General features: G+C 51.4%; 1 protein-coding gene across 4 annotated transcripts in view; it reads right to left on the bottom strand.

Moving 5' to 3' along the window:
- Nucleotides 1-13,210, bottom strand: part of SLC6A6 (solute carrier family 6 member 6) — an 85,185-nt gene that overhangs the window by 54,877 nt on the left and 17,098 nt on the right. For 2 of the 4 annotated variants that reach the window (XM_025448927.3, XM_025448921.3), the window contains exon 1: nt 3,247-3,463. The exons of 1 other annotated variant lie outside the window; for it this stretch is intronic. The gene's annotated coding sequence lies outside the window, so the exon portion shown is untranslated. Of the gene's footprint in view, nt 1-857; nt 963-3,246; nt 3,464-13,210 lie in introns of those variants that run through there. One more of the 4 variants, XM_025448931.3, reaches the window with a different exon arrangement.

Genomic DNA, 13,210 nt, shown 5'->3' with positions numbered 1-13,210 from the left:
GTAGGGAGGAGGTGATGGAGGGCAGGGAGGCTCCCAGCACCCCAACCCAGTGGAATACAGTGGGTGCCAGAGGCTGAAAGTAAAGCTCTATTCCCAACCTGGCTGGACCCAACTGATGCCTAATTCTGTCAGGCTGGCGGATAGTGGTGCGGCGGGAGGGACAACTCCCAGGGCTATGAGATGGTGCCTAACAGCAGCTACTGTTGAGCTAGAAGGATTCAGCATTAAAATCCATACCAGGGGTGGGTGGACTCCAGGGAAGAGTGACATTTCTGCACTGTGCAGACCATCTCCCAGGCAACCTCCAGACAGCCTCCACTTCCCTTAACCTTCCACTGTAATTCCACGTGTGGCCTAATCATGCCCACCAAGAGCACGGTGTGGCGGATGTGCCACTGCCTCCTCACACAGCCAGTCACCCATGCAGCAACACAAGATGAGGCCACCTCAACCACTGGAAACTCCTTAGAGGCACGCCCACTAGCTCAGCCAAGCTTGTTTCTAGACAGGAAAGTTCTTGTCACCTTCAGCTAAAGAACTATTGGTGGCTCCCAGCTGCTTGGAGAATAATCTATTTCCCCACTTGGATTCCAAACCTCATTATACTTCACACCACCCGGGCCCCAGTCTCTGCCACCTTACCTCTCCTCGGTCCTGCCTGAGTCTTGGGAATTCCTTGATTTCTCCATCATCATCCCATTCAATCCTGTGCTTTGTGGGTTATCTTATGTTGAAGATAGATCCCACCCACCTTCAAGACCCGGCCCAAGTGTCACTCCTGCAGGAAGCCCTTCCTGCTCACCCTATTCCCCCCGTGCCCCCACCCCCTCGGCCTCCTCCGGCCTGTGTTGCCATACCATTCACCTGGCGCTAGGCTCTTGCTCAGACTTCAACCCTGGACAAAGTTCAAAGTTCTCCTTGGGAAGGCTCAGTTTCTTCATCTGTAAAGTGGTCCTCATAATCTGTAAAACCATTCCTTGCTAAAGTCTCTGGGCCAAGCTGGTGGATGACCACAGGTGCCTGAACATCAGCATTGCCTGCGACTCTGGCTGAAAATGCAGATGCCTGGACCTGCCCCAGACCTCCTGACTCTCCATCTTCAAGGTTATTAAACCAACCCCTGCCAAGTGAATCTTAGAATGAGGCGAGGTTGGGAAGGGCGATGCTAATGAACTGGGAGATGCTTGGTAACATGTAAAACAAAATTAACCAATGAAAGAATCTACTGCTGGCCAATGATAATACATGTGAGCATGCACAGCCATGTGCACGTGTTTATGCCCATGGACGACGGTGTCCCCTGCCAGAGCAGCTGGGGGCTGTGCCAGGCTGGGTTTTACTTCTGTCAGCTGCACTGAGTCCAAGGACGACCCCAGAACCACGTGCCCAGACTTAACAGTTTGCCAGAGGCTCTCTTATTCCCTTTTGCCACTGCCCCTTATAGTACCTCTGGGGGATGGGCCCTTTTGCCCCCAGTTTATAGGTAAGAAAACTGGTTCAGAGAGGAAACAGGACCCAGCCAATGTTACCCAGTGACAATGTTACCCAGTCTGTCACTGCAGACTGGATTTGGGTGACAGACTGGATTTGGGACAAGGCAATACTCCCTATCCGCTTGCTAAAGTTAAAAGGAGTTTGAGAAATCAAGGTTGGGGCTGGCAGGTGGATTACCTGGGGCTTCCTCAAATATAGTACGATGATAGCAATAGTCCCTGCTTCTTAGGGTTGTTGAGAGATGAAATGAGCTTATATGGATCGACCACCGAGACTAGCACTTGAACAAAGCGTGAGCTATCAGGATGATGACCTTGAGACCAGTGACAGCCTAGACTCAGAGCCAAGGCCTGCTGGGCATGTCCCGTGCACCTGCTGGGCATGTCTGGGCACCTGACATATCACCTCAGAGCTGGGACCAGTGTTTGAATTCAGGTCAGCCAGGTAGGGCATCACCCTAACACCCCCACCTTCTATCCAGCTTTCACTCCTCTTCCACAGCGGATGGAACCAGGGTACTCTGGGGCCCCCTCCCAATATTCTTGCTGACTATGGAACAATATAGGTCCTATAGGTTGGTGGCTCCCTGGGGATCTGAGCGCGGATGTGGAAACCTCCTGTCACCTCTTCCACCTCGCCTTGGGGTAGGGTCAGGAGAACATCTCAGGCAGCTGTCCAGGGCCTGCAGCTCCCCGCACAACATGTCAATACCCCATGGGCAGTGGTGCCTGCCCAGCTGGGGAGGCGGAAGTTTTCAGGGCCTGGGGCCTGGCCTTGGGAGCAAAGTTAGCGCCACAGACACTGCTGGGAAACGGGCTGCAGAGCAGGCCCGACAAGCAGTGAGGGAAGTGTCCTTGGAGCAGATGGCCAAGTAGCCCCCTCCTTCCTTGGGCAGCTGTGAAAAAAACCTCTGGGAGAAGAAGCTGCTTGGTGGTCTCCCCCAGATTGGCTGCAGTTATAGAAATCAGATTCTGTGACCCCCCCAACTCCCAGCAGCCTCAAAACCCCGAAGGTCCTAGCTGGAGGTCCCTGGGTGCCTGAGTCCCCTCAACTGGCCATCAGACCCGGACCCCGATGCCCAGGGTTTACAGATAAGCAGACTGAGGCTTGAAAAGAGAAAGGGGCTTTCCAGGAAGCCCCGAGTCAGGCTCAGCTGTGGGACCCTGGGCAGCCTACCGCGCCTCTGTTTCCTCATCTGTAAAATCTGGCTGATAACGGCCCCACTGTCTCAGGGCAAAGGGGTGATCACATGAAGTGATGCAGCCGATGCAGGTAAACCCGTCAGCACAGGGTCAGGCACACAGACAGGTGCCTGCTAAGATGTCATGCATGAGGGCAAGCGTTATTCGTGTTGGAGCTGCTCTCAGGGAACGAGTGGCCTGCTAGTAGGAAGGTAAGACAACAGCGATTACGGTAAGAAGTTTGCCAGCCCAAGGGTGGGCTACTCCCTTCTTCAACCCCCATTTGTTTTGTGGACATGTACTAGTTCATGAAATTCAACACCACCATCTGGTCTCATGTGTCCATTTTACAGGAAGGGAGATTGAGGCCTAGGTGCAAAAGCTTTGGTCTCCAGTGTTTCAACTTGTGTTCTAGGCCTCCAGGTGCCCTGCCTGCTATTTGGATGCCTAGGACCAGCTCAACTTACTTATTTGAGGAGTTCCTTCCCAGGTCCAGGACATACAGAGCACCACATCCCACAGAAGTCTTTGACCCCAAGGGAATGCCCTGCCTGTTTACCCAGCAACCTACCTCCAGTCAGCTCAGGGGCAGCGAGGATTTGGACCGAGGTGGTGGGTAAACAGAGGGTCCCACTGGTGGTGTGGGGTGGGCAGCTTGGGTGAACAGTTCTCAGCAAAGGGAGCCATGGCCCACTCCAAGCTGGATGCCCCTGGGAAAGACCTTGTTCCCACCAGACCTCCAGCAGGACCACTCAGGTCAGAGTAGAGAAGGGCTCCCATATTTGTCCTCTGCTCCCTCTCCTGGGTGGACTCCCTAGACACTGTTTCCTAGGTAACCGCAGCTGTTGGGGACCTCCCAAGCTTGCATCACAGAAGGCAGCCCAGTAGGGTTCTGTAAGGGGACAGATAGAGGCTCTGTGAGCAGATAGGGACACAGGTGGACACAATGCCCCTTCCAACACACATCCCAGGTGCCCAGAGACTGCATACTCCAGAAAAATGCCACCAGTTAGGAACATCCCCTAGAATTAAAGCCAGTGGAGATTCTTTTACCATAGGACTCGCTGATTCACTGCCTGCTGGTTCACTGCCTCTATGACGTCATTGCCTGGGGGGCCCTGGGCTTTCACAGCTTGGTGCATTTTTATAGCCATTTCAGGACCTGGAATGCACATCTCTGCTCTTCTCTGTTCTCAAATGACACTTCCCCCAGGAAGCCTTCCCTGACCATCCTGTCTATCTCCCAGCAGAACGAATTGCTCATTTGGTCAGCTGTAATCCCAGTTTCTTTCTCTCGTGGTTGGGGGATGCTCTAGGGCAGCGGGTGGGCCTCCTCCCTGGAGGCAGTGAATGAGGACCCTGGTGTATCATCGTCATAGCAACCTTTTGTTCCAATTCCAACTGTTCTTACTGCCTGGAAACAAAAATAGTTGCAGGTAACATTATGTGTTTGGCACTCTGTTGGGCATTTTGATATAATTCTAACTGGTAGTAATTTTTTAATCATGCTAAATATTTTGCTTCTTGCATTTTAAATCACTTTTCACTGATTATGGCTGCTTGTGTTTCTCCTATAATCAGTTCAAAGGTAATGAGACTTTATAACATTTTCAGAGACTCTCATAGAACAACAACAACAACAACAACAACAAACCCACACTCTAAATGCCTTAAAAGTATGGGAAGTCCTCCAACTGCACAGCCAGACCCAGAGAAGAACATCAGCTCCCTGGGTTGAGCGATGGTGCTCAGCGCCTGGGACTCGGTGCCGCATTTTCACCCAGTCCTTACCAACCATCCTCTGAGATGAGGAATCATACCCCATCTGAGGCTCAGGCTCAGAGGGGTTGAGTGACTTCAACAAAGTTGCACAACCAGAAAGAGGCAGGGAGGATTCCAGAATCCTAGGTCCTCAACCACCTGACTCTGGGCATTGATGCCAGGAAGTCCCCCTCTTGACACAGGAGAGAACTGAGGCCAGCAGCAGATAGGGGGTGTCGTTTTGCAAATTAACTAGTTAGACTTAGAATCCAGGTCTCCCGGCAGCCCCAGATCACAGGTCCTGGGTCAGCCTCACTACAAAAAAATAGCAAGGATAAACACATCCACCTCCAGGAGGCTTTGTGCTAAATGCTTTACAAGGGTCTTCCCATTTAATTATGTATACCTGCTGGGATTACTAAATGCTGGCCCCTCAGGCCAGGAAGAACTGTTAAGCATTTCAATTCGGGCTACCTAGAGCAATTAGGTGGCTAATAAGGTATTGATGAAGGGAAGGGACTGACCTCGCCTCCCCCACTGCCTCTGAGTTCACTCTCACCCTGACCCTCCAGCACCGTCCCATCCTCCGCAGCAGCCCGGGACTTAATCAGCTTATTCACCCTTTAGATAGCCTGGCCGATCAGAAAAAAGTCTCCTTTTACTCCTTGGGGACAAGGATACCTGAGATTTAGGCCACGACTATAAATAGTCAAGAAATCCATCCTTTTAAATTGACTCATCTATTTATTTGGGCAGTTGGTCCCTGCTGACCCCCAGATGGCTTGAGTTCTACATAATTCCTCCCCACCCCCCACCCCCGCCCTTGGCCCGCGCCATCACCCTCCCGGCCTCTCCAGCTTTGTTCTCTGAATTCCCCAGGACACCACCCACTGTGAGACCCTGTTCCCCAAACCCCCTTTGCCTAGTTCCCCTTCTGCCTCTGCTGTATCACCTTAAAAGATTTTGGTTGGAACCTGACTCTGTCCCTGGTCAGCTGTAAACTGTGACCTCAGGAATGTCACTTCCCCTTGGGGCCTCAGTTACATCATCTGTAAAATGGGCCATCTCGGATTACACAAGGGGAGTTAGGAGGAAGCGCATCCAAACGCGACTGGATTTGCTCTTACGAGAAACAGGACGCCCCTGGACCACCATCTTTCATTTCATACAGTTCATCAACAACACTGACCAGAGGCAGAAACAAGCACCCAGGGCTCTGCTTTCACACAGGGAGAACAGCAAAGGCACAGCTTCCCCATCGGGTGTGCTGTGTCAGACAAGCAGCCCAGTCTGCTGGCACGGCCATCCCCTCTCAAGGCATTTCGCATGCTCCCAAAACCATGTGAGTCATCAAAACTAGGTTAGACATCTCATTAGAGTGGGTTTCCTCTTGGGACCTCTGGCAGAGCCTGTGATGCTCCTGCAAGCCTGTTTAGGTGAGAGCTGGGCTGGGCTGTTCTTCTTCAGGATGAAGAACTAAGTCACTACCTTTAAGGGGGCTTCTGGTTCCAGAAGGGCTCCCCAAAGTGAATCAAGATCCCAGGACTCAGGGGGCACCTGGGTGGCTTGGTGGCTGAGCGTCTGCCCTTTTGGCTCAGGTCATGATCCCGGGGTCATGGGATTGAGTCCTACATGGGGCTCCCCGCAGGGAGCCTGCTTCTCTCCCTCTGCTTCTCTCTCTCCCTGTCTCTCATGAATGAATAAATAAAATCTTAAAAAAAGAAAAAAAGGCCCGAGCACTCAGCAGGGCCTTTGGGGTACCAACCAAGACCTCCCACCTAGCCCCTTGTCTCTCTTCTCTGGCCCAGAGAAACCCTGCAGCTAAGCCATGCTACTGAGGGCATCTGCGGCTCTCTGCTTCCCTCTTCAGCGGTGCCTCCCTCTATCAGCAAATGCCCTTCCAGGCTTGTGTCTGCCTGGCATGCTTTTGCCATTCAAGGCCTCTGGGATACTTTTTTGATTTCGTGTGGGGCCCAAAGCATCTTCCAGACACCCCCACTGACGGACAGCTGATTTGTCTCCTCCCTGGCCTGGCTGTTTCCTGGCTGAACAAACAGAGCGAGGCTCGACTCTGGGTCCCCGGGGTGTGGCTGGGGCCTGTGCACAGGAAAATACTTAAGTCTCTGATCACTGAATGAACAGACTTTCAATTCTCGGTTTTCAGATGCTTACAGGTTTTCCCCAAACTTCCCCAGACAGCAAAGGTTCTCATCTGGGCCTTCCCCCCACTCAGTGGGGCTGGAAGGAGTTTGAAAATATATACATTTCTCAAAGGAACCATAAAAGCCAAAGGGAAAACAAAAGGTCTGCCTCCCATGACCTTAAGAAGTTGGGAGCTACTGTACCTACGAGAAGATGGATGTGGACAGAATCTCTTGTGGTCATTAGTCCACAGCGTTTTATAACAAACCGTCATGCTGCACCCCTTAAACTTATACAGTGATGCATGCCAATCGTTTCTCAAGAAGACAAGAAAAAAAAAGCTGATACTCAATTTTAATGTAATTCAGGACGCCTGGGTGGCTCAGTGGTTGAGCGTCTGCATTTGGCTCAGGGCGTGATCCCAGAGTTCTGGGATCGAGTCCCACATCGGGCTCCCTGCATGGAGCCTGCTTCTCCCTCTGCCTGTGTCTCTGCTTCTCTCTCTCTCTCTCTGTGTCTCTCAGCAATAAATTAATAAAATCTTTAAAAAATTTTTTTGCTGTAATTCATATGTTCACCTACGTCTCACCGCATAGATTGTAAGATTCTAAAAAAACTGACAGTGTCTTACTTATGTTTGTAATACTAGCACCTGTTACAATGTTTATGCATATGAAATAAGATTAATTTCTTGAAGAAGTTGGGGGTGGCCCTTCTCCCCAGAGGCACCCAGCAGGCCCAGTCCTCAACCACAAGGAAGCTTTGAGGGCAGGCCACATGGGGGTCAGCTGACACAGGCAAGGCCAGAGATTTGGGAGGGGGAGGGGATCAGTACCTAGAAGCAGCTCCTGCCCCCAGGGATCTTCCAGAGCTGTGGCTTTTCTAGTTTTTTTGGGATGAAGAGTTTCCTCGATGTCTGGACTTTTTAATGTGACTAAATCATCCTTGAAAGCACTTTAATATAGCCATTATTAATAAAATACATTAATAAGAAATAGCTGCATCAAGCTTTTCACTATACCAAACCACTTTCTCCTATTTGCTGCCAGTTAGCCTGGTGGGCATCATGGTCCACCCTCCTGTGGACCCCTTTTACAAATGGGGCAATGGAAGCCCAGGTAGGAGATGGGGCTGGCTGGGGTTCATACAGCCAGGAAACAGCAGAAGGGCTGGCTATGGGAGGAGTGGAGGTCATATGTCTTAAGGGGATGTGTGACTTTGGCCACGTCAATGCACTTCTCTAAGCCTCACAATGCTCATCAAGAGGAAGGATGGATAGGAGGGTGGAAGGCAGACAGGCTCATGAGAAGTGGCTTGCGTTCCAAGGTTACTTCCCTCCTCCACCCTAAGAGATCTGGCCTCCTGGTTATATACACTGACGACTGCACTGGTTGGGTGGGGGAGAGGAACACGACACGGGACACAATGTCTTGTTCCATTTTGCAACCAAACCATGGTTTGTGTGATCATTTATGTCATCTCTCCCTTCCTGCCTCATTCCTCACTCTATCCCCACTGCCCCACACTGTGCCTAGTATACAGCAGGTGCTCCAAAAACACTCAGTGCATTAGTGAATGGACACAGGAATGCTGAGTAAACACCTCAATTCATTTAACTATGAGGGCTCCTCACAGGACAGGAGAGCCGGGTGAGGGGGGAACAATCCAGAAAGAACAGTAGGGCCCCACTGGGCAGCCCCCCCCCCACACACACACACGTGGAAGGAGGGCAGGGTGGGGAGTTGGGGCCCAGAAGCATGCAAGACAGGACCCCTAGTCTTGTGTGGCCGGGACGGGATCACAGGGCACCTCCCTGAGCCTGGTTTCTTCATCCACAAAGCAAAGAACATGAGAACTTTGCCACAGGACCATTTCATGCCTCCAATGAGGAAAGGACCGTAAAGTTCCGGGGTGTCACAGGTGCTCAGTTAGCATCTCCAGGTTGAAAACAGATCTCATAAATCACCTTGGCTGACCCTTCTGTTGCGTGGGGGAGGACACAGATGCCCAGGGCGCAACATCTCAGGGACCCACAGCAAGGGGGGCTAGGGCTGGGCAAAGGGCTCCTGCCACTGGTTCATGGGGACCAGCCTGCAAGCATGACCTCCCTGGCCACTGGGTAAATGACTTTGCCAGGTAAGCTTGTTAGATTTACTCAGACTGCAAAGTGCATACTTAAAAACATGACTTGCTGTTTCTCTGAAATTCTCCTTAACTGGATGCCCTGTATTGCATCTAGCAACTTTATTCAGAGTATCTGGAGGAATCTCACACACACACTACAGCATCCAGCACAAAATATGACACCTGTTACAATGTTTATGCATATGAAATAAGATCACGCCCTGAGGTCATAAGAGGGATCAAATACTCTGGCCTCCTGGTCTGAAAACTTCAACGGAGTACAAATTAAAGGGCCTGGGACTTTGGGGTCCCACCCTCCCACAGGCATGCTCTTTTGTTTCTTCCCACTCAGAGGAAGCCACTTCCCCGGTAGCTGCCCAGACCTTTCGAGGTCTTCTAACCTCCTCCCTGTTTCCACAGGTTTTGCAGAGCGGGTGCCCACTCCCAAGGATGTCCTATAGTCAGTCCTCACCTCATTGATGAGCCCAAATGCCACCTCCACCTATCCTGCTCCCCTCTCAGACATTGCTAACTGATCGTGGCACCCTTCCCACTGATCAGTGGGAAGTCCCTAGAGTCCTTATCAACCCCTGGCCTCTCTCTGGGCCTCAGGAATTAATGGACAAGAGAAAGCTCTCATGTCAGGTGCATGGTCGGGGAGGTAGGATGCCTAGAAAAGACTAGGAATCAAACAGAAGGCCAGAGCACCACTCAGCTCTTAAACATAAATAAGGGGCACCTGGGTGGCTCACTGGTTGAGCATCTGCCTTCGGCCCAGGGTGTGATCCTGGGGTCCTGGGATCGAGTCCTGCATCGGGCTCCCTGCAGGGAGTCTGCTCCTCCCTCTGCCTGTGTCTCTGCCTCTCTCTCTCTCTCTCTGTGTCTCTCATGAATGAATAAATAAAATCTTAAAAAAAATAAAGAAAACATAAATAAGAGCCATGTCCCCTCACTGTGGCAGGAGGGAGGGAGGGAGGCACGGGCCCTTTACAACAGGGCAGCCCTGATGGGGCCCACAGAGCAAGAGCTCAGGGGTGATGAAAAGAACAAAGTTGAGGGAATCTGGAGGTGAGAGAACACCTGTGCCAGGTAACATGGGAGCTGAGTCAGCGGAGTCAGGCTGGGCATGTGAGGCAGGGGAGCTGGGGATTCAGAACTGCCTCTGGCTACTCCTAGGGATGAAGGCGTAGGGGCGAGAATCCATTATGGGAAGCCAAGGTATCCAAGTGTACAGCCCCACCGTGGCGGGGGGGGGGGCACCTGGCTGCCAGGCTGCGGTAGGCACCAGCCCTCAAGCACGCGATAGACCCTCTGGGGCATGTGCGCTTCTGTCTGCTTTATAGAGAACACCCAGCCTGGAGAGGGAGGCCATCACGGCAGGCACTGGCTCTTAAGTGGCTGAGCTCAGATTCATGCCCAAAGCTGGGCACTGCCAGCCCAGGAGCTCCCCCAGCGAAGATTCCAGATCCTTGTTTTATACCTGAGGAGAATGAGGGCCCAGAGAAGGGAAATGACTCATCCAAGGTCCCCCAGCATGTTGGTGGGAAGCTGGTAGATAAAGGTGGGGCCCTGGGGGACCCTCTGGGCGGTCGTGCCTGAATACTGACCCCGGGCACCCTCCCCCAGGGAGCCAGCCTGCCAAACCCAGAGGCGTCTGCAGCTTTAGGATCCGGGAGGCCTCGGTTTCTGGACTTGGGATCCGCTGCTGGCTGAGAACAGACTAACAGATGGGAATACCTCCCGCAGCCCCTCTCAGGTTTCACCTCGGCAGGCAGCTCTGGTCTCTGACATGCCCTGCTAGTTTCTGGAAAAAACGACAAAAAAAACCCTGTGATATTGTGATTTCTAATATATATAAATATATTTGGTCTTTGTCCTGGTTGCTGGCAGAGCTCCTAAAACTCTGGTAATTTCCTAAGTGATGAGAGTGAGAAGGTGTCTTTTGTTATGTTAATGAGTGACTTTTAGCTTGTACCCAAGGCTATAGGGGCCGGTTGCTAGGAGAAGCAGCCGCGATTCCAGGGTTAGAACTCGCAGTCCCACCCTCCGTGCGGGTGGAGACTGAACTCAATCACCAAAGGCCACTGATTTAATCAATCATGCTTAAAGTAATGAAGCTGTCATAAAAATGTAAAAGGACTGGATTCAGAGAGCTTCCAGCCCGCTGCACACATGGAGACGGGGGTGGGGGGTGGGGGGACAGTGGCCCCTGGAGAGGGGGACGTGGAAGCTCCACCCCCCTTCCCACTCACCTTGCCCTGTGCATCCCTTCCCTGTGGCTGTCCCTGCGTTCTGGCCCTTATGGACAGACCACTAATCTGGTCCATAAGATGTTTCTCTGGGTTCTGTGAGCTGCCTTAGCAATTTCATCAAACCCATGGCGGAGGTCACGGGACGCTCCGATTTACAGCTCCGATTTACAGCCAGGTGTCCGAAAGCACAGGTGATGATCCTGACACTTGGGCGACAGGCAGCAGAAGTGAGGTGGGAGCAGGAGGTCGGCCTTGGAAGGGCTGAATCATTAACCTGCGGCATCTGACGCCATCCCAAAGTAAACAGTGTCAGAAGTGAGTTAATAGGTAGGACCTCCAGGGAGTGCCGGAATGCTTGGTGGTATGGGGGTGGGGTGGGAGGAGGGACCCCACACACAGAATTGTAACCTCTCTCCTAAAAAAAAAAAAAAAATCTGTCCGCTGTTGGGGCTAAGAGCCAGAGACAGGAAAAGAAAGCAAGGAGTCTTCTCTCCACTGGAGGCCCAAGCCTCCCCCAACAGGTGAGACCAGAAGAAGAGGCTCTTGCTTGCCCTGGTCGCCCAGAGGCCTGTGCTTCCAGCAGCTGCTGTGTGGAACAGAGTGTAAGCCAAAGGTGTGGACTAAAGCCCAGGCTCCCTGTCCTGACACATGGCTGACCTCGAGTTGGCCGCTGCCCTCCCAAGCCTCAAATTTCTCACCTGTTACACATGGACAGTAATAATAACTACGCTATAAAATAATGCAAGTATTACGGATGGAAAACCTTTCTGAGAACTGCGAACGGCCTACATGCTGTTACTGTCTGTATATTCAGACTACTGTGACAGAGGTGTTAAAAGTAATCCTGACAGCAGCAGTAAGAATAGCAATCCCAACTGCCACGTGCTGGGGCTGGGGGGCGGGGGGGGGGGGCAGCAAGTGCCAGCCACCATGTGAAGAACTTTCAGAGTTCCCTGATCTTCCAATCAGAGAGGAGAGATTCTACATCATTCTACACCATGTCTATTTTGACAGAGGACCTGAGGGCCCAGAGAGGTTAAGTGACCTGCCCTGGGTCACACAGCTAGGTAGAGGCCAAATGACATTTATGCCCAGGCTCATGGGACACCTGAGCTGAGGTCTTAACCACACCTCTCCTCTCTCTAAAGGGCATTAATTAAACTCAGAGTCTGGTCCAGTGTTCCTAACACATCTTGTTTATTGATTTTTTTTTTTTTTTTTCCAAAAAAGGAAGGCTGGCAGACTGGGGGCTGCTTCTCTGGGATGGGTTGTTTTCAAGCCATGGCTCCCTGAATCCCTGAAGGCAGGGGCTCCCCAGGGAAGTGGTACTACTCCCTCTTGAGGCCTGCGAGGCTGTCACTGAAGATAGGCATAGGCTTCCCTTAGGGCAATTTCTTTCTTTTTTTTTTTTCAGACTTTTTTTTTTTTTTTCAGACTTTTTATTTTATTCATGAGAGACAGAGAGAGGCAGAGACAGGCAGAGGGAGAAGGAGGCTCCCTGCGGAAAGCCCGATGTGGAACTAAATCCCGGGATCACGACCTGAGCCAAAGGCAGAGGCCCAACCTCTGAGCCACCCAGGCATCCCAATTAGGGTAATTTCTGAGGGCCAATATTTGGCAACATGTGCCCAGCACCTTAAAAAAGCACACTCCCTTTAGGCTAGCCATTCCAATCTTTTCAACCAGACCAGTGTATAAAGATGCCTACTCAGAGATGTTCAGTGCACGCAGTTTTGCAAGATCTGGAGATCCATTGCATGACAATGTGAATATATTTAACACTACTATACTGTAGACTTAAAAATGGTCGAGATGGTTCGTTTTATGTTATGTATATTTTACCACAATTAAAAATAGAAAGAAAAAAGAAAGATGTTCACAGGAGAGTGGTTTACATGAAAGAGAAACTACAATGGGCCAATCTCTCGTCACTAGGGGATTAATTCAATAAATGATGGTTTGCCCAAACTAAAGTAATTAAGAAGTGGGGATAGGGGGTGGGCAAGTGATCAGCAAACTTGCCCCACTCCCCCTGCCCCAGGGCCAGATCTAGTAGGTTATTTTTTTTTAAGATTTTATTTATTCATGAGAGACACACAAAGAGAGAGGCAGAGACACAGGCAGAGGGAGAAGCAGGCTCCATGCAGGGAGCCTGACGTGGTACTTGATCCTGGATCTCCAGGATCATGCCCTGGGCTGAGGGCGGCACTAAACCGCTGAGCCACCCAGGTTGCCCTAGCAGGTTATTTTTGTAAA

This window comes from Canis lupus, chromosome 20 (genome assembly GCF_003254725.2).
Source record: "Canis lupus dingo isolate Sandy chromosome 20, ASM325472v2, whole genome shotgun sequence".
NCBI classification, from domain to species: Eukaryota; Metazoa; Chordata; class Mammalia; order Carnivora; family Canidae; genus Canis; species Canis lupus.
Note: the sequence above shows the minus strand (reverse complement) of the source record. Positions and strands in the feature narration are given on the sequence as shown.